Raw genomic sequence first — 21,666 nt, forward strand, 5'->3', positions numbered from 1 at the left:
GTGATCTATGAGTTTTGGCTTAAATAATGTTTCAGCTGCAAACTCACTCGGTAGCCGAAGGCTTAGGCAAACAACTATTTATGTTTGTTCAATGAGTTAGGGTAGCATATATTGAGAAATAGTAGTGGGTATTGGCCTGGGTCATAGACAGCAGTCTGAGTTAAACCAGTAATCAGCACCAAAGAATAAGCCTGCCGTCCTAACACAGCTTACCTGAAAGTAAACCCTGTTTGATTCAGTAGACACAGTGAGGAATGTACTGTGGTCAGAACTGGAAGATGAACCAGGAGAAAGATCTAAGAACAAGCCAGAAATCAGAAACTGGTGTAATAAAGAATACAGGAGCATACCAAAGCTCAGAATGCCTTCATTGCTCGAGCAAGTCTCAACTGGTGAAGGAACCTCTCTGATACTTTTTCCTTTCCAGCAGAACAAAATGGCCAGCCTGGGTTGTTGTTGTTGTTCAGTCGTTCAGTCGTGTCCGACTCTTCGTGACCCCATGGACCAGAGCACGCCAGGCACGCCTATCCTTCACTGCCTCTCGCAGTTTGGCCAAACTCATGTTAGTAGCTTCGAGAACACTGTCCAACCATCTCTGTCCAACTAGGCAAGGTCAATTCAGCACCTGAAGTTACTTCACTGAGAACCTACAGTTCACCACATGGAGATGTTTGACACACATCTAGCAGTTCTTAACACTGCCCCATGCTTACCCAGTGTGCTCCATGGCTGAGCTTGAGTCCCCACTTCACCCCACTGGTTCCTGGTGAGGTCCTGTTACCCTCAGTTCACATCACCTTTGATATAGGGCTGATGAAACTGACTCATTATAAGTTTGTTGAGAAGAGATCATGTTTCTGCTGCATTTTGAAATCTTCACAGTTCAAAATCAATATAAAATATAAATAATCATAATAAGCTAAAACAAGGTGATCATCATCATTAAAAAAAATCTAAAGCAAGGTGATTATAAGACTTTTTTCTAATGTGGGCCTTTTTTACAGTGCATACTGAAACTGTGTTAAAAACTAATTAGCGGGCAGCCCCTTCCTCCCCTTATCTCTAACTGGGTGGAAAGCAAAAAATACAGCTGCAGGCTTAAAGACAGAGAATATTTTGTGGAATAAAAAGCTTCTCCTACAGAACCTAAATAAGTTTCATAAAAAGTAAGAACATGCACTGCTTCACCTTACTTTAAGTATCTAAGTTAAAATAATAAACACTAAAATAGAAATTGTGGATTGTAACTTGAGTGGATTATTCTGAAAGCCTGAATCTGGCCGCTGAAACTTGGCCTCTCAGGGTTGTGATTGTAGACCCCTGCATTTATGCCCAGTTTTATCCAGCTGAAGAATCTGGGCCCCTGTGTTTGGCAGCCCTGTATTTGAAATCCCTTTGGGCACCAGAACCACTCAGCTTTGCCTCTCCATTCTTTCTGAGCTTGTGAACAAGGTTCTAAGGATATTCCACATGGAAGCCGGCAAGTGCTGCTTTTATGATCACCAAGGGATGATGTTTCCCTGAAGCCTTTTCATGTTTCCTGGATAAAGCTGAGCTGCTGCCTCAAGCCCATTCGACTCACATATGCAATTCCCTTCCATAACCAAGTTTCATTGTGAATCTAGAGGGAAATGCCCAAGGGTCTATGCCGCACAACAATGTGGTGTGTGTACAGCATTTTATTGCACGCATGTAAGCCTTTCCTTTATGAATCAAGCCGTAGGTGTTTATCCATAACAACGAAGATATCTAATTGCATGAAATAAAGCACTGCTTTTCAGACTGAGAAGAAATTATTTAAGAATATGAAAGTAGGCTGCATTAAAAAGGTTCAGATCATATGAAATGGAAAAGGCAATAAAGGGGCATCTGTTTACAGAGCCCTTTATTATTGGTAGAGTTGCCGTGTATAACACTGAATGCAGCAAGTCTGATTTCATAAATGAAAATCACCTGAATACAAATTTTAACACTTGAACAACTATAGTTTCCGATCCTGATGAATTTGTTATTTTTTGGAATTTCATCTGAAACTGAGGTCTGTTCTGAATTTTAAATATGGGGGACTCATATTGTGCATTCATGATTTGTGTTCGTGATGGTATTGGGGTGGTTATACACAACGCTGCTTTCGATACTGTTTGTGCCTGCAAAAGTTTCAGGGAGGACATACTGCTTCATTTCCAAACTGCTTCCTGCTGAAATCCTGTAATGTTTTATACCACAAATGTTAAGGGGCTCTTTTTGTTCCACTTTTGTTGCACTGTGGTGCAAGATTCCCCCTCTGGATAGCAATAATGTGGTAATTTGGGGGGACACCACAGAAGAACTAATAAAGCGCCGCACTGGACGGTCTATTATAATTCCCCTACTAATGTGCTATTATTGTGTCATGACGTGTTGCAGAATACACCTGTAAAAAAACCCACCAATCTGGAGGAGTCCATGGTTAGTGAGGTTGTTAGGGTGTCTCTCTCCACAGCACCGCCAAGCGGCAAACTTAAGTACTGTAATGTCCTTGACCATAGTGGGGTTACCCAGGTAGGAGGGGTGCTTGATTATCCTAACAAAAGAGAGATGCTGTCAACCCTGGATCACTTGGTGATCTTCCATACAGCACTTGGCTGACTGGCTCCTTTTTTCTTGATGCATCTTTCTGTGGGTTGCCCTACTGTGCTGCAGAAGCAATTGCTGTGCATGAAGATTAGCTGCCATGCCACTTTTGGTCATTATAGCTGGCTTTCTGGCCTGGTTAGCTTTGCTGGCTGGCTGAACCCACTCAGGGCTCCTCCAGGTGGCCTGTACACTGAGCATTCACCCTGATTTGTTTGCACAAAGCTTATGCAGAGGTTATATGATGTCTGCTCTTTATTGAGCCCTCATTCTGGGTATTTTGCAGGGAAGTTATATGAATATGACAATGAGCATTCACCCCAATTTGCTTGTGCGATGTTTATGTATTTCCCTGTTAACCATTTGTTCATCCCACATTTTTCAGTGGATTTCCCCATAGCTTTCCTAACCACAAAAAGTCATTGAAAGAAAAAAGTTGATGTTCTCCAGAGAGCATCAACACCTAAGAAGTATAAACAAAAAGACCTAAAGGACAAGAAACTCGGAAAGGAGATATGATTTTAAAGCTTCAGTCATGGAATATAAATGGTTTAAATAATAAATGCAAAAGAAATAAAGTTGAGCATGTTTTGAATAAACAAAAGTTGGATGTTATATGTCTGCAAGAAACCCATATTTCTAGAAAACACAGAAGAATTTTGATAAATAAAAAATTAGGCTTAGATTTCGTGACAGCAGACAAAAAGAAAAAACGAGGGGTGGTTTTTTATGTAAAACAAAAGCTGGAACCCAAACTGGTTTATAAAGATGAAGAAGGAAGAGTAATAATTGTGCAAATAATATGGCAGGGAGAAAAAATACAGTTAGTAGGAGTATACGCCCCAAATAATAAGAAAGCTAAATTTTATAAAAAACTTGAAGAAATATTGTTGGAATATGCTGATCAAAAACAAATCTTAATGGGAGATCTGAATGGGGTAGTGACTCCAACGATTGATAGAACATCAAGAAGTTTGGGTGCAGAAGGCAAACTACCAAAGACCTTCTTCACATTGGTAAATAATCTAAGCCTAATAGACACATGGAGAGTAAAACACCCAATAACAAAACAATATACACACTTTTCACAGCCCAATCAAAGTTCAGGAAGAATAGATTACATCTGGGTTACCAAAGGAGTGATGTCAAGAGTTAACAAAATAGAGATCCAGCCGAGAACCTTATCAGATCACAATGCCATATACATGGAGTTGAAGGGAGAAGGTGCCAAGAGTAAATGGAGAATGAATGAGAGCTTATTTAATGATGAAAAAGTGGTAGAAAAAGCAAAGAATGTAATAAATGATTATTTTGAATTAAACGCAAATAAAGGAACAGATTTGAATATAGTTTGGGATGCTAGTAAGGCGGTGATAAGGGGCTTTATGATTGCGCAGGAAATTAGAAGAAGGAAAGAAAGAGAAAAGAAGAAGGAAGAGATTCTAAAAGACCTAGAAGACAAAGAAAGGCAATTAATTGTAAAACCAGGAAATGAGGAACTGAAACAGCGTATTAAAGGACTAAAAAATCAATTTGATACATTGATAAATCAGGAGATCGAATGGAAGTTAAAATGGCTGCGGCAAAAGAACTTCGAACATGCAAATAAATCAGGAAAATTATTAGCATGGCAGCTTAAAAAAAGACAAGAGCAGAACATAATAAATAAAATTAAAAAAGAAGAAGTTGTGACAGATAATCCAAAAGAAATCAGAAACGCTTTTCAGGAGTTTTATAAGAACTTATACCAGAGGGAGCAAGAGAAGGAAGAAGAAATGGACTTATATCTAGAAGAGAATAAACCAAAGAAAATCTCAAAAGAAGACCAAGAACAACTAAATGCCCCAATTACAGAGGAAGAATTGAAATGTGCAATACAGAAATTAAAAGGGGGGAAAGCCCCAGGCCCTGACGGCCTTTCGGCTAAATATTATAAAGATTTGGCACCGCAACTAATACCAAGATTATTGGAAGTGATGAATAAGATCTTAACCAGTGGAAAGGTTCCGGACTCCTGGAAAGAGGCATTTGTGACGTTGATCCCCAAACAAGGCACAGATTTGTTGAATGTGAAAAATTATCGGCCGATCTCATTATTGAATTTAGATTATAAATTATTTACAGACATATTGGCAGGGAGGTTGAAAAAAGTCTTAAACACAATAATTCATAAAGATCAAATGGGGTTCCTCCCTGGACGCCAAATGAAAAACAACATTAGAACAATTGTCGATCTAATTGAATATCTGGATCTAAAAATAGACAAGAAAGCAGCCTTGGTCTTTGTCGATGCCGGAAAGGCATTCGACAATGTATCATGGCAGTTTATGATAAAGACTTTAAGAAAGATGGAGGTGGGAGCTGAATTCATGAATGGGATATTGGCCATTTACAAAGAACAAACGGCAAAATTGGTGATCAATGGCACACTAACAGACAAGTTTGGGATAACAAAAGGCACAAGACAGGGTTGCCCGATATCACCGCTTTTATTTATCATCGTTTTGGAAATCTTAGCAAATAAGATAAGGGATACAAGAAATATTAAGGGAATTAAGATCGGTAAAAGAGAATTTAAAGTGAAAGCATTCGCGGATGATATGGTGGTGACACTGGAGGAACCAACACAAAGTCTGGGGAAAGTGTTAGAAGTGATGGAGGAGTTCGGAAAGTTAGCTGGCTTTAAGCTAAATAAAGGGAAAACAAAGATATTGGTTAAAAATCTAGATAAAAAGGAAATCGAAGAAATACAAGAAAAATATGGCATTTTGATCGTTAAAAAGGTAAAATATCTGGGAATCTGGTTGTCTCCAAAAAATATAAATTTATTTAGTGATAATTATGACCCAACATGGAAAGAAATTAAAAAGGATTTAGAAATTTGGAACAAATTAAACCTATCACTGTGGGGAAGAATAGCAAGTGTTAAAATGATGGTTCTACCAAAACTCTTATTTCTCTTTCAAATGGTACCAGTTATTAAGGGAACAAGTCAGTTAAAAGAATGGCAGAAAAATTTGTCAAAATTTATCTGGCAGGGCAAACGCCCGAGGATTAAACACAAATTATTGATAGATAAAAAAGAGAGAGGAGGGTTTGGACTGCCAGATATAAAAATTTATTATGAATCTGCGTGCATGATTTGGCTAAAAGAATGGATAGTGTTGAAAGATAAAGAGTTGTTAGACCTGGAAGGCTTCAACAACAGATATGGATGGCACGCCTACCTCTGGCAGGACAAAGTGAGAGTTCATAAAGAATTTCTGGCACATGTATTCAGAAAACCACTGTATGAGGTGTGGCAAAGGCATAAAGATTTGGTAGAAAGGAAAACACCTAGATGGTTGTCCCCCACAGAGATATTGACAATAAAAAAAATTTATACAGAAGAAGAAAATTGGATAACTTATGAGGATTTATTAATTGAAACAGAAAAAGGGTGGAAAATAAAACCGTATGACCAGGTGGCAGGAAACTTGACTGGGTGGATCCAGTACCACCAGGTGTTTAATCTATTCAATGAGGATAAAAGAAGAGGTGGTTTTGACATCAGAAAATCGAAATTCCAGATGGAAATATTAGAAGGAAAGGAGAAATTACTCTCAAAAATGTATAACTATTTCCTAGAGTGGTATACAAAGGATGAAGAAGTGAAGGAGGTAATGGTGAAATGGGCTATGGATGTGGGTCATAATATACAATTGGAAATGTGGGAAAAACTTTGGAAAGAGCATATGAAATTTACAGCCTGCATAACTTTAAAAGAAAACATCATGAAAATGATGTACCGATGGTACTTAACGCCGGTAAGATTAGCAAAAATGTATAGGAAGTACGATAAAAAATGTTGGAAATGTGAAACGAAAGATGGAGAATTTTACCACATGTGGTGGACATGTGAAAAGGTTAAAAAGTTTTGGGAAACAATCTATAATGAACTAAAGAAAATACTTAAATATACATTCATTAAAAAACCGGAAGCCTTCCTAATTGGCTTAGTAGGGGAGGAGATTAAAAAGGAAGACCAAAAATTATTTTTATATGCCACCACTGCGGCACGAATGTTACTGGCGCAAAATTGGAAAGTAAAAGAAGTACCTACAATAGATGATTGGAAAAGGAAATTATTAGAATATGCAGAATTGGCGAAATTAACTGGAAAAATAAGAGAGCAAAGAGATCAGAGGTTTCAAATGGAGTGGAGTAAATTTATAAACTATATGAAAGAATATAAAATCTGAAGGCATTTACAGGTATGAAAGAAATCTTGCAGCAGAGGGAAAACATGGTAAGAGATATAACTACAACAAGAAAACAAAACATGTATAAAAGAAGGTAAAGCGAGTGAAAGATGAAAAATTAGAAAACCAGAGTAAAGAAGGAAGGAAGTCCAAAAAACTCGGCGGAGTTTATGTAACATTGTGAACATTTGTATGATGACTTGTGAGTGTTTATTTCTTTTGATGAAAATAAAAAGAATTTGAAAAAAAAAAAAAAAAAGAACTTGAAAAAAAAAAGAAAGAAAAAAGTTGATTTGCTGCACTAGGTTGACAGAGCACTTAAATCTAAATTTCGGATATGTGCTTGATTTTCTCTCACTAAATACTCACAGCCTAGAGGTGACCTCAGTTTCTGTTGTTGTAAATCCATGCACACCTGGCAATTCTTCTTGTCTCACCTAGATGATCAGTCCCTTTGGGAATAAAAAAGCAAAGTTGTGGTCATTATCAGATGCCAAGACTCACCATTTTGAAGGCCCTTAGAGAGAAGACTGTCAGCACTCTATTGAACCACTGGTGATACCCCAAGTTTCCAGAGTTGATAGTTAAAATGAATGGCAACAGCAGCAAATTCTCCTTTCCCTTTGGCTCACAGTCTGGGAGGCTTACACAGTCTTAAGAAGACTTGACAGTGCAAGTGTTATATAAACCAATTATCCTTCAGATACCTGTGCAGCAGGTAGCTCACATTAAACCCACTCAACAAATGAACAATTGTCTGTGAGAGATTAATTGGAAGCTTTTAAAATAAACCTGAAAATAGGTGTGCTCATGTCGGTTAGTACACTGGGTTGAATTAAAGCATCATAAATGATGTGGTTTGTGTCTAATTGAAAGTGATTAATGCTGACCATGCAGCCTTGCTGTCTGCAGTAGATGTCTTCTGCATACATCTGTGGGGAAGTGGTTAGCACTGCCCTTCCTTGGTTTGCACCTCCAGCATAGTGCCAAAACACCTAGAGAGGGTGTGATGATTTATGCAATTAATGAAATGAAACCCAAAAAATTGTGGGAAAACATTTGCAATTTTGTTCCCAGACACAGTCATTTTCTTGTGCTGCATTGGATTTGTTTCATGCTTGGTTGCTAAAAAGATGATTGACTCATGCTGGTGCAGTGCTCATATTGCAGAGGGGTCCAGAAGGGGCCTTCACTCCCTTTTGCTACTGTTCACAGAAGGCTCTGGGGGCATGATTTGGCTAAATTTGGGAGAAGTCAGGTGGTAGGGCTTGTGTATTTCATTAATTTGGGCCTTTGGCCAATGTGTGAAATATCATTGTTGCCTTTTATATTACTATTCTGCAACTGACACGTTGGGATCTACATGGCTCATGTGTTTCTTAACCTAAAGAGGAATGCATATTTTTATGGGAAGAGAGTTAACAGAAGGGGCAGAAAGAGTGTAAAAGGAAAAACCAGACACAAAGGAAGTTGGCCTCCTTTTTCTTTAATACTTGTGCAGAAGAGAGAATTTCTGGCGGTGTAGCTTTTCGTAGGACATGTGCAAGTAAAGATTCACTTGCCAAAACTCCCTCCTCTGTGCAACTATTAAAAGTACAGGACTCCTGTTCTCCTTTGCATTTTGTCTCGTTTCACCAGCAATAGCCAACATGGTACCCTCTTGGAAGTGTAACTTCCATCAGCTCCTATCAGCATGGCCAATAGTTAGGGATGGGTAATATGCTAATGTGCCTAGATTAAAGTGTGAGGTGTAAAAAGGAATGGATGAAGGATTATAAGTTTCAGAGTAAGAGATGAAAGGAGATAAGGAACGCAAGTAGAAAACACAGTATGGATTAAAGGAAATCGAGAAAGGGTGGAGGGAAGGGTGAAGGGAGGAGGGTGGGTGAAGTGGTATATGTTTGTAATTTCTGTATATTTTTGTTGATGTACAATACCAGGTCTATGGATTGCTGAACGTGGAATGTAATGACTGGTAATCAAAATAAAATAAAAATATATTTAAAAAAATAGTTAGGGATGAGAGTTGGATTCCAACAGCATCTACAGGGCCACAACCTCAGTTTGCTATTGATGATTTACATGCCTGAGCGCATACAAAAAAACACATACACAAAACAATCCCTGTACATAGAAAATTAAGGCTGCAGTTGAATTTAATAGAACTTATTTCTGAGTTGACGTCCATAGTGTCAGGACTCCTGACACATAGGGTGGAGTTGCAAATGTAAAGGAGAAGCCTAGGCTAGAACTCTCCTCCTGGATAGGTTTGTTTTCTCTATAGTGCAACCTTTGTGTGTGAAAGTGTGTGTGTGAAAGCATTAATTCATGCATTACTCCTACTTGCAGTGGGAAAGAAATCATAACCAAGCCACAAACATGCCACCTAATGTTCTATTTGTAAGAGTAAAGCACAAAAGTAATGGCATTTCCTTACAATTTGTGCCCAATACGTCTGGTTTAGGTTCTAGCTTGAAGAGCAGCCAAAAGCTAGTAATAGTCTAAAACAGTATTCCCAACCTGATGCCCTCCTGATGTTGTTGGACCAACTCTTATCAGCCCAAGCCAGCATGGGGATGTTGGGAATGACGTTCCAAATATTTGGAGAGAACCAGGCTGGAGATGGCTGTTCTAAGATGTATGAGTGGGGTCTAACAAATTGCAAGTGTGTTATGCTTATTTCTTCCCCTTTCTTTCAATGTTAATTCACATACTTCCTCTGTGGGTTTATGTGTCCGATTGTGGTTCATACTAGAAGCAGAAGCAGCAGAAAATCTGTGAGAAAGATTGAATTTTGCATATAATTTCAGAAACCCTTTTAGAAATGAATTAAAGCCCTTCCACATAGCAGGAGAACCCTCAGGCATAATTCTACATAACTATTAATATGCAGTATAAAATATGCAGTATTTTCTCTCTCATAAAAGCAGTTTTACAACTGTGCTAAAGCTAAGTCATATTCAGGTCTCAATTTTGACCTAAGCCTATTTTGACCTTTTTCTTTTTCCACACTGTGAACGCTAGATTTTAATATTCATCAGTCTTGCATGCAAGTGAAAAATTAAGTAGATCTAGATGTGAAATGTTGGATCCATCCTCTGTATTACATTCTTAACCTTATTTTACATGTAACACTGTAGAAAACAATTTTGAACTTTTCTTACTCCATTTTTGTTGTGCATGAATGTTGTTTTATATATGATAGAAAGTGGAAGAATCATAAAAAAACATATAATTTTGCAAATAGATCTTTTACATCAGGGATGAGGATGTTGTGGCCTTCCAAATATTGTAGGACTCCAAATCTTATCAGCTCCAGTCAGTATCACTAATGCTCATGGATTATGGGAGTTATATCACAATCACTTTGGCCAGGGTCACTTTTTTTTCTTGCCAGGCCAGGTTCTTCCCTGGACTTCCTCAGGTTAGTTCCTTGGTGGGGTTTGGGGCTGCAGTGTGCCCTGCTGTGCCTCTTGCAGGCGGCACCTCTTCCACAGCTTTGGGGGTGGGATGGGGACCCTCTCCCCAACAGAAGAGGCCCCAGCGCTGCCCTGCAGCCGGCCAGGTGAGCTCCAGGCTGCTGGCAAGGCCTCTGTTTGTATCTAGAGGAAAGTTCATAAGTCGAAGCACCTACTGAAGGTTGTAACTGGAATTGTACGTAAGTAGAGCCGTACGTAAGTCGAGGTTCCACGGTATTAAGAAAGTTGGCCACTTTGGCACACAAAGCAGGAAACCAACATAGACATGTTGCAGAAAATAACGAAAGGAAAACTACTAGCCAGCAATCTGTCCTAGAGAGCCAGGTCATTTAGGGGTTGGTGAGCACTTGGTGTTAGTCTTTGTGGAACAATCAGACCAATACTGGGCAATATTGCAGCATAAGGAATGATTGAGATGGTCTAGCTGTTTCCTCAAATGTCGCCTATGTGATGTATGGGTTGCACTATCATTATTAACAGCACAGGTTGTATTTCTTCAGCGTTTCCTCAAATGTATCTAGCTGTTTCCCCAAATTGTTCTGGTTGTGTCAATAGAATTGCACTGAAATTGGAGCCCTCAGCCCACCTCCAGTTAGGAACATTGGTCCGGTCCATCTAGCTTAGTATTACAGTGGTTTTTGAACGCACACAAACGGGTGCTCTATTACAACCTCTCAATAATAATAATAATAATAATAATAATAATAATAATAATAATAATAATTCCACTAGTGCTTAAAGTAAAACAAATGAAATCTTCAGTTTCTCAAACTGGATTGCCTAATTAATGGTTTGAAGCCTGTGATTTTAGACGTTGGATGCCATAAAGTAGAGCAGCAGGTTTTCTTAACGGAATGCTCTGGACTGGGGAATTGCCACCCCCATTCTGTGCAGCCATTCAGTGGCAGCATCGCAGTGCATCAGGGGTACAAGTGGGAGACAAACTGGGTCTGCCAAATAACTTCATCACTCAAAATTAGCAATGGCAACTTGGGGAAGGGCCATAGCTCAGTGGCAGAAGATCTGTTTTGCATGCCAAGGGTCCCAGGTTCAATCTCCACATAGGTCTGAGTGTCTCTACTGTCTTCAACCCCGGAGAGATGCTGTAGACAACACTAAGGTAGGTGGACCAGTGGTATGACTCAGTTTATAAGGCAGCTTCCTGTATGCATAAAAGAAAGGGGTTCATGCAAGCCATGAGAGAGCTGCTAGAACCATTGCTAACATAGTTGGTAATCCTTCAACAACAGTGACAGTGATGGCCGATGAATAAGCACTGATTATAAACTTTGGAACACAGATTTTAGTTGAAGGAGTGATATTTTTTATATAAATGAGTTTATAGGGAATGTCTAGTTATGTTCACCTCTTGATGCTGAAGAAGCATATGTTGCTGTTGTTAATTTTGCTGTCCGGTCTTTGACTGCAATAAAGATTGATTGATTGATTGATTGATTGACTCACTCCTTCAACATCAAATTAAATTCCTTTAGAAGCACCTTGTTTCTTTTGGTAGCAGGACTGTAAACTCTGGCAGAAAAGAAGAAAAGAGAGCACAGTTCTATGCCAGATAATTTAAATGGGGTGCACCAAACTGAGCATGCCATTTGGCTCATGTTGCAGCAAGACATGCAAATGACTTCAAACCTTCTGAGAATGTTGTCTTCAGCAAAGATAACACATCGGAAAGGAGAGCTCATTCCCTAGGTTGTGCAAAATGGATTTCTGAGGAAGAGATGCATGCCCCTATTCAGGGAAGTATGAATCCTAAAATGCCCTCATCTTTTAAACACTTGCTGCCATCTTAGGCACTTGAAGACAAATCAAATAAATATTTTAGTTTGTGAGCACCATATGGCTAACACTTCACATTGCGGTGCCAGCTGCCAATTTGTTTGTTGGTGTTTGGCTTTCAAGTTACTGCCTGATTGATAATGAAAGCATACACTTTCCATTTCTTTGTCAGCAGTTGGGGTATGTTTTTGAGTTCAAATACAGTTAATGTAGAATGGAAAAATTAGGCTTATTCCCCACTCCCATTGTTTGCATGAATTGACATGTGATCTACATAGTACATATATAAAATTTTGGCTATAACTGATAGGAATGAAACCACAATATTCAAAGTAATATTTAGAAGATACGTGAGAGTAAGGAAGACTACTGCCATCATATCATGCATACTGTAAGCTCTCATTAGCACATAGTTGGTCTTCGTTCCTAATAGAATGCTGGTCTAATAGAGAATACACATACAAGTCGTACCTTGGTTGACGAATGCCTTGCAACTCGAACGCTTTGGCTCCCGAACACTGCACACCTGGAAATGAGTGTTTCGGTTTGAGAACGTTCTTTAGAACCCGAACATCTGACGCTGCTTCTGCGACTTCCAATTGAGTGCAGGAAGCTCCTGCAGCCAATTGGAAGCCGCACCTTGGTTTTTGAACGTTTTCGGAAGTTGAGCGGACTTCTGGAATGGATTCTGTTCGACAACTAAGATATGACTGTGTGTGTGTGTGTGTGTGTGTGTGTGTGTGAACACACACACACACATTCTCTATTAGGGCTGTATTTCCTTGGAAGAAATCTCAAAGAGGTCACTTAATACGTGAGGCCACCGCCCCCTCTCCCTTTCTTTCTTTCTTTCTTTCTTTCTTTCTTTCTTTCTGACACACCCTTTCTCCTTCTCCTTGTCCAGTACACTGCTGTGGAAAGGGTAAATCAATATTGTCAAAGGTCTGAACTGATAGCTCCCCCCCTTCTCATGTCACTCTATCAATTTAAGCATTTCAACTTCCTCAGCCCCCAGATTTCCCCACCTTCATGAAATTAAGCTGCAGATCTAGATGGACCTTTGGTCTGATCCAGCAATAATTTATTCTGTGTTTAATTAGTTTATTTCCCACTACTTTTTTAAGCCTTTGGTCCTTTATATTTAGTTAATATAATTAAAATATCCAACTTTCTTATTTCACTTCTGTTGCCTTCTGAAATATTGACCAAAACATCTTTCTTTGACTAGCTAAGATTGCCATGAATAACCTGAGAGCATCCATCCCACCTGTGGCAAAGTGTGATGAGTTTAGGAGGAGGGATAACATCTAGGCCAGTGCCACAAATGGAGCCACTTGCACATGGAGGTTACCAGATCACCTGTCTCCATATACAATTCACTGCCTTGTGAAATTCATTGGGTATTTCTTCTCTGTTCCTCTTGCTCTACAAACCCATAGAAAAAATGGGATGGGAATATTCCATGACATAAGTATAAGATCTGCTGAAGAAAGTTTTAAATCAGAACAGAATGAATTATTTGCATTGATCTTCACTTGAGAATAATGCCTGCCCTGTTATTTTCTTCTTCTTCCTGGTAACATATCTGAAGAAATGGCCTTATTATCCCTTTCCAGACTTTTCATGCCAGTGAAATAGAGGTTGTGCTACACCTGATTCTTCTTCCATCCTCTCTTTTTGGAGACGCTGCTCTGATGAGACTTTCATGCCCACCTGCCCCACATATGATTGTGGGAAATATGCAGTCAAATCTAACAATGCATATTCTTGCTATTTATCATGTGGAGGGGTTAAGACCACGCAGGCCATAGAAAAGTAATTGGTAGAGAAGGTTCCATGTGGTATCATTTCCCCTCCTCTCCTGGGAAGGAAGAAGCAAAATGAGTACTTCCTGTTCCTTCTCCCCACCCTCCCTTCAGCCAACCGTGGCAGACATGCCTCAAAGTTAGCAACAGGCACTGGCCTGAAACTGTTTTTCTGTAAGCACAAGTATTTTACAGTACCGTACCTTCATTTAATTTAATGCTGTTGCTGCTAAGGACAGTTGCTTGACTATGAGTAAAATGTATATTTTAAACTTACTTTTCAATCTGTAGCCTGTTTCTTTCAAAAATGTGGTAACGAAGGGGGAGATCAGCCTAACAGCTAATTCCTATACTATCAATTAAACTGCCTAAGATGGGATTTAAACTGCTTAGCTCTGTGCTTTTAAATGCAGCTGGCAAGCTGATCCTTTTGTCTGTTCACCAACATACATGGGTGTGTAACGGAATGAAATACGGTTATTAAAACCCGTCAGTGATGTCATATGTGATGTCAGGTGAGGGGAAGGCACAGAAGAAACCAAAAAGAAGCAACCAGGAGCTTAAAGAGAGTTTCTGATTGTTACCTGTCAGTGCTGATCAGCTGAACATAGTTGACAGGGAGCCCTACTGCTATCAGCTGCACTAGAGAGCTTCATGTCAAGTGCAACTGAGGGAGGCTTTCTCTGTTTGGACGAAGTGGTTTGGATTCAGGTGTTTGAAGAGTCTCCTAGAAATCTCCTCTTTCACAATACCAGATGCTTCCACATGCCTGGAAGTTTAAAGCTGATACTGGCTTCTCACATCATTGCCAAGGTTGGCCCAAAACCTTTTCTTCTTGTAAGGGGCTTATCCACACCTACCTCTTTTCAGGCAGAGGTCTGTGCTTTAACACCTTGAGTCCGACTGTGTGCTTTGTTTTAGTTTGCCCCGAACTTCCCCTGCAAAACCCCACTCTTTAAAGCTGAATCAGAGCAACGTCTATTCCAGTGTTCCACAAATTGATATTTGCTGCACTGGGGCAAAAAAGAAACGTAGGGCAGGGGGTTCCTAAGACACATATCTATAAATTTTCAATCTCAAACCTTTATTGGCATATAGACAAAATTCCAAAAGGTTCAGTACAATACAATCACTCGGCAAAATCTGCATCTAACAAGTTAAATGCTGTTGCATAACATTCACAAATCCTCATTGCATGTTGCAGAAACCTGGCTACTAAGGATCTTTTAAATTGCAGACTGTGCCTGGAAAGAGCGGAGGAATGGTAAGTGTGGATAAGCCCAAGATGGCATACACACATACACCAATTCCATGTACAGAGGACAACTGCATCTGCAGTTGAATCTTCCTTCAACATCAGCAGCAGTTACTGAAGAAGTGTGCATGCACACGAAAGCTCATACCAAGAACAAACTTAGTTGGTCTCTAAGGTGCTACTAGAAGGAATTTTTTTAATTTTTTATTTTGTTTTGATTAGCAGCAGGGCGGTCTCCACTACTGCACTGGAGGGCAGAAGGTTTACTTAGGAGGCAGGGCAGGCAGGCAGGCTTTATAGCACACTCAAGTTTGAACTCTTAACACTTTGCTGCTCATCCCTGCTCCACCACCTCAGTTTATGCTGCCTCACTGTGCCTGATGGTAAGGCTGGCTCTAGCCATTGCCATTGGAGGGAGGAATGAGAGAGCAAAACCTCATTGCCATTGGAGGGAGGAATGAGAGAGCAAAAATACAACAGCACTGAGGTTTTTGCAGCACTGTCTGTGGACATATGTTGCTTTCCTACTCACAGCAAAGCTGAAAGGGGACCCCTGCTTGCTACATTGGTCATGATGCAGATGAAGCAGGAATGGGAAAGCTCCATAAACCCATATTTTTATTTGTGAGGGCTCGGCAATTCCTAGCTGCAGATGAGCAACAAGCTGCTTTTTCAATGGCTGTTTTAAAGTGTGTCTTAACATTCAAAAGCCAAGAAAAGAATGGGAGAAATTTGCATTTCCAGTCCACATTATAGGCGTTTCAGTCGGTATTGCTAATTGCTTGCACACTTCCCAAATGCATGGGAGTGGACAGGGCTTTTGCATGGTGCTGCACTTGGCAGTTCCAGGTTTTCCACTTGGCGCATAACATTTTTGCGAGCCATTTTCTTTTCCCTCCTCAAGCATGGCGTAATAGGCTTTAAGTTTGTTAAGCTGCGCTGCCAGCCCCCCTCCCAGTGCCCTGCTGTTCTATTATATTGAACTTGTAAGCGGGACGCTCTGCCAGCTTCACCCAGATTACTGCTGCAATAAGGGCCCTGCTGAGTGACTAGTGTCATGATAAGTGCTAAGAAGGGAGCTCACCATCTTGGCATACTGTTCTCATCTTATTAAATTCAGCTTTGTGGAAGCAGGGAGTCTGCCTCTCGGTCTGGCTGGCTCTACCTCGGTCCAACTGCTACTGTCAGACAATATGAAATTAGGAGCCACCACAGCTAATGGCAGGTGCTGCGCCACAGCTGAGGAGTTGGGGAGGAGGAGGGGGCTGGAGAAAGAAAGAAAAGGAAGCAGTGTGTGTGTGTGTGTGTGTGTGTGTGTGTGTGTTTCAAGCCCTTGACAGATTTAGAACCTCCAGCTTTATATATGTTGGTTCAGACCCTTATGTTTTAAAGGGCCCTAAAATTAGATCATCCCTAGGCACTCAGAAAAAGGCAAAGCTTTATTTACATTGGTTAAGATCCTTCTTGAAGGAGGGACAATTGTAAACCAGGGTGGCTAACCTGCAGTTCTCCAGGTATTGCTGGACTCCATCTTCCCTGACCCTTGGCCATGCTGGCTGGGAAGTCCAGCAACACCTGGAGCAAACCATGTTGGGGAAAGCCTAGTTAGAGGTTTAACTCTATTGCAATTATCTGTATGGGTTAGTGATGATCTAGAGTTATTCAGGCTAAGCTCTTTGTAAATTATTCTACTTTTGGTGTGTTTGTGTGCGATTTTCACCTGGCAGTGCAGTAGTTTTCCTTAGCCTCTTATATTTTAGCAATAGTATTTTGTATCATTCTTTTGCTTTTAATTAGGTCTTTGATATTGTCCATTGGAGACTACTTTTCCTACTGCTAGATGTTTGCCTGAGATGTGATGATTATTTCCACCTATGTATTCTCTTAGGTTACGGATTTGTAATACTGGAAACAACTCAAAAATATATTCATTTAAAAGTCCAGATGTGGAGAGAGATGTAAAATTTGCTATTGGTGTAAAAGATTAAGTGACTTCCTTCCTTTTTTTAAAAAAAGCTATGTTTTCGAGCTGTCAGAGAATTGCTTGAAAGACTCCCCCTCCTCAGTTAGTGCTCTTCCAAGTGACACCCACCCCCCGCTGCTATTGGTTTTTAAGGATCCCTTGCACTCAAGGTGCAACTAAGAGGGATCAGCATGACTGCTGGTGCAATGCCCATGCTGGACTGTAGAACATAAAGCACCATGTGCTTAAAAAAACCAAACCTTTTCGAAACATTTTTATTGAAATGAAATGATTTTTTTCCTACATTATACAAAGCAATTATACAATAAATTGAACCTTGTGAGTCTTAATGCTTTACACGTTTTAGAATACCATACTTAACATATGCTGGGACACAACCATCAGGGTATGAAAACATGGCATAAAGCCCTAAGTAGAAGACACTCTCCAAAAAGATTTATGGAAGATTGGAGCCTGTACCTTGCTATGAGCAGAGTTAACATAAAAGGTGAGATAAAACCATCCACTCAGAAATGTATCCTGTTTTATTTTGTCCCTGTCCAGTTTACTTTAGTTTTTTCCTTTAAAAATTGGCTAATGTCATTTGCCAAATCTTACCATACTGCCTTCACAAAGAAAGTCATTCTTTGCTATTCTTGCAGTATGTTATCTCTACATGAGCCACAGTTAACAAGTGCATTACTAGCTCTTTATGCAGGACTGATTTATTTAGATCTCAGAAGATAGCTAGTCCAGTGCTGAGTGCAATTGAACTGAGCAAAAACTTTTTGCCAGAAATCCTGAACCAAGGCACAACCCAACTTTAATGTTCCAATAATCTGAAAATGAAATAGGCAAATCAATAGGCAAGGAAGGGAAATCCATGAGCAGTCAGCACGCTCTGCTTGTGTATATACCTGGTTGTTTGCCAATATATAAACAAGCTCCTTATTTAAATTAACTCAAATATAAATTTAATGTGTTTCCAATTCAATGTATACTTGACTGTTTTGATCAAAACACCGACGTAGAGCACACAGCTCAACAAGCGTTGTACAGTATATCAAATCGAGATCAGTACAAAATCCAACCTTAAAAATCGACCCTCCTACCGCCGAAATAGATAAAACCTGGCAGGCTGCAGTTCAGCAGTCTACTTTCTGGCCTGTCAGTCTTCATAAGAGTGACAAGTTTGATTGGATCCATTGAGAGGAGTGGCTGATATTAAAAAATCACTTTTATTCCTGCCCTTGAAATGGCAGAAGGCAGACTGACAATCATTTACCACTACAATAAAGAAATGAGATGATTATAGAAGAACAAGGGGCTTGGGATCTGATCCAGCAGGACTCTTATATTCTTCTGGATATATACAAATTATTGTTACATATAAAAATATTATATTTGAAATTCTCATCAATATTGTAATATACTTTTTTTTTTTAAGCCTTCCTAGAAGTTTCTGGTGGGTCTCATTCAACCGCAACACTGTTCCTACTGAACTCATAAAGGTGCCTACCAATTTAATATTTAAGCATGTACTGAACTTATTTCTGTTTCACCAAAGCTTTTCATAGAATTAACTTGATTGAGAGTTGGCCATTCATTCTGTATTTTATGATATTTTAACACTTTTATCATTCACCACCGTGATAGTTCCTTATGAGTTAGTAGTTTAGAAATCCTCTTATAAATAAAATACATATACAGGAATTAATTTCAAAATTGTTGAGCTACAGAGACAGCACACAGACAGCCCTGCTCAAAATGCTGCTAATGAAACAACCCAAATAAATGCCACCTGAAACATGGCTTCCTTAGGCGATAATAGGAGATGAGCAGGTTCATGTAATGAATGGTGTTCTTAGTCCAGTGATATGATTGACACAGGCTAGCAAAAACTTCATTAGTTAACATTATACCTTGAATTGCATCCAGTTAGGCTATCAGTGTGATTATCTGATCACAGGATTTATATGATCCCACCAGCCTATAGATGTACGGTAAAGGTATAGTACCTCTGGACGGTTATGTCCAGTCAAAGGCGACTATGGAGTTGCTGATTATACAAAGCTTTACAAGCTTGATCTCCGCCAGGTAAAGTCTGGCACCGTGACTTATTCAAGGACTTTCAGAGACTTCAGTTTGATAGTTTTTATGTTTTGCATTATTCCATAAGATTTTCTATACTGTAATTGTTTCTGGCCATTGTGTTTCTTTCAATTTTGCTGAGCGTTTGTCCACAGGCAGCTTTCCGGGTCATGTGGTCAGCATGACTAAACTGATTCTGGTGCAACGGGACACCGTGATGCAAACCAGAGCACACAGAAACGCTGTTTACCTTCCTGCCATAGTGGTACCTGTTTATCTACTTGCACTGGCGTGCTTTCAAACTGCTAGGCTGGCAGGAGCTGGGACAGAGCAATGGGATTCGAGGTGCCCACCTTCCAATCAGCAAGCCCAAGAGGCTCAGTGGTTTAGACCACAGCGCCACCCATGTCCCTTCTCCGATAGATGTGATAGAATGTGGCCTGCTGCATTCCATACTGGCAGTAGTTTCCAAGTGAGTAGCTGAGTGAAGCAACCCAAGTAAAATCCTAAAAGCCAGCCTACTGTATAGTTTGATTAGTCTGCTGGGTGACTGAGACCTGATAGAACCAATGAGTACACCAGCTACAATTTGAACACCAGGTTGAAACCAGAGAATGACCAGTTATCACCATTGGTCTCTGCCTAGCCACAGCAAAAGGAACTTCAATGTATGCAGAGATGTGCATACATTGTTTGGTGTTTGTTAAACCAGACAATAGCTGTTGGTTAAGGTGAACTGGGATTGCCAGTTGTGGAATATTGAATTGGATCCTCTGCCGGAAATGAGGTTACCTGCTTCTGTGGTTTTATAAAGTATCTGCTGCTTATCTGTTTTATATTCAGTGAGTTAAATTGTGTACAGATTTTAATTGTGTAGTTAATAATGCTTTATTTTTTTGGTGCAATCTTTTATTGTAAGCTCCTTTGGGAGTCTCTATAATCCTGAAAAGCGGCATAAAAAGTAATTTAAATACAATATAGTAAATAAAGCCCCTTTGAGTTCAATGGGACTTGCTTCTAGGTGTGTATAAGATTGCAGCCTAAGTTCCTGTGACATAATAGTATCAGCAGTTTAATCTTACCCCCAAATTAGAAAAGCAGTTCAGTCTGCTTCATTTTTTTAGTGCCCCATCAGAATTATTGCCCAAATTATCCGACAGAGAATTTGTGCTTCAGGGAACTTTAGAGACAGCCAGGGAAGCTAACAGCAAATGGGAGTTTCTCTAACAAATAGATTCTAATTGGTTTGTAAACAATAATTGTAGGGAATCCTATTTGGGACTGTATCATGACTGGCTTGTAACTGTATAGCACCGTACATACTAAAAGGGGAGGCGGAATGCTCACGAAGCAAAATGAAATAGGCAATTTATTTTGGGGGCCGAGGCAGATTATAATATCATTGCATAATAACAATGTGCTAATTGCTCCTTTTGACCATGTGCCCGTTTTACTAAGCTTTTGCGTCAATGTGCTCTGTACCCTGAATTACAAAAGTAACGCTGCATTATTTCACGGCACAGCTTTGAAAATCTTGGTAGGACATTATGTATTAGCATTAATTGGATGCAAAAAAGGGGACAGAACAAAGGTACTCACTAGCAGTTTAGAAAAGCCTTGGTGATAATGACACGGATTACAATTGTTGCATTTTCTTTCAACTGATGCTGGAGAAAGCAAACTCTCAACTTACAGCATGTTACATGGAAGTAAGTCCCACTGGTTGTTGTGGGATTTGGTTCCAGGTAATGTGTCTGGGAATGCACGATTTGGGATATGGCATTTCAGGATTTTGTCTCGGCAATAAATACTATACAAAACCCCCAAGAAGCATAAGCAATAATTGACATCAATTCACTAATTATCTAAGAAACAAAGTGTGAATTCCTTAAAAAGACAACTGGCGTAACGTTTTTCCAAATATATTTGAAAAATAGCAGTGATATTAGAAAAAACCAAAAACAAAATATGGTTTGTTCGTGACATTGAATGGGGCAGAGAGCATGTCATTTTACCCCATCTTTTGCTATGAGCTTAAATTCGAGAGATAGTGAGATACTGGCATGTATGATTCGGTGAGTGGGCCTGGTTGTCTGTCTCTGCTGTATTTCAGTTTGCCAATAGTTATGATGTTCCCCATGTATTGTTATTTTAGTTCATAGTAAAATACGCTATTGTTTTAATTTATACAAATGCCTAAGAGGATCTTACCGAAAAGTTTTGTGCTGTTTTAAAACACGGAATTTTAATTGTAGTTATTGTGGTTTTTATACTGTTGTAGCTTCAATTCTTCATTGAACTATTAAGCAGTATAGAAATTACATGAATAAAAACAAATAAAATATGATAGTACAGAGAGCTGTCGCTTTCAAAGCGGACATTAGCTGTGGTCATAGGTTATGGCCACAGGATAGGCATGTAGCTG

Source organism: Lacerta agilis, chromosome 12, assembly GCF_009819535.1.
Source record: "Lacerta agilis isolate rLacAgi1 chromosome 12, rLacAgi1.pri, whole genome shotgun sequence".
Classification (NCBI taxonomy): Eukaryota; Metazoa; Chordata; class Lepidosauria; order Squamata; family Lacertidae; genus Lacerta; species Lacerta agilis.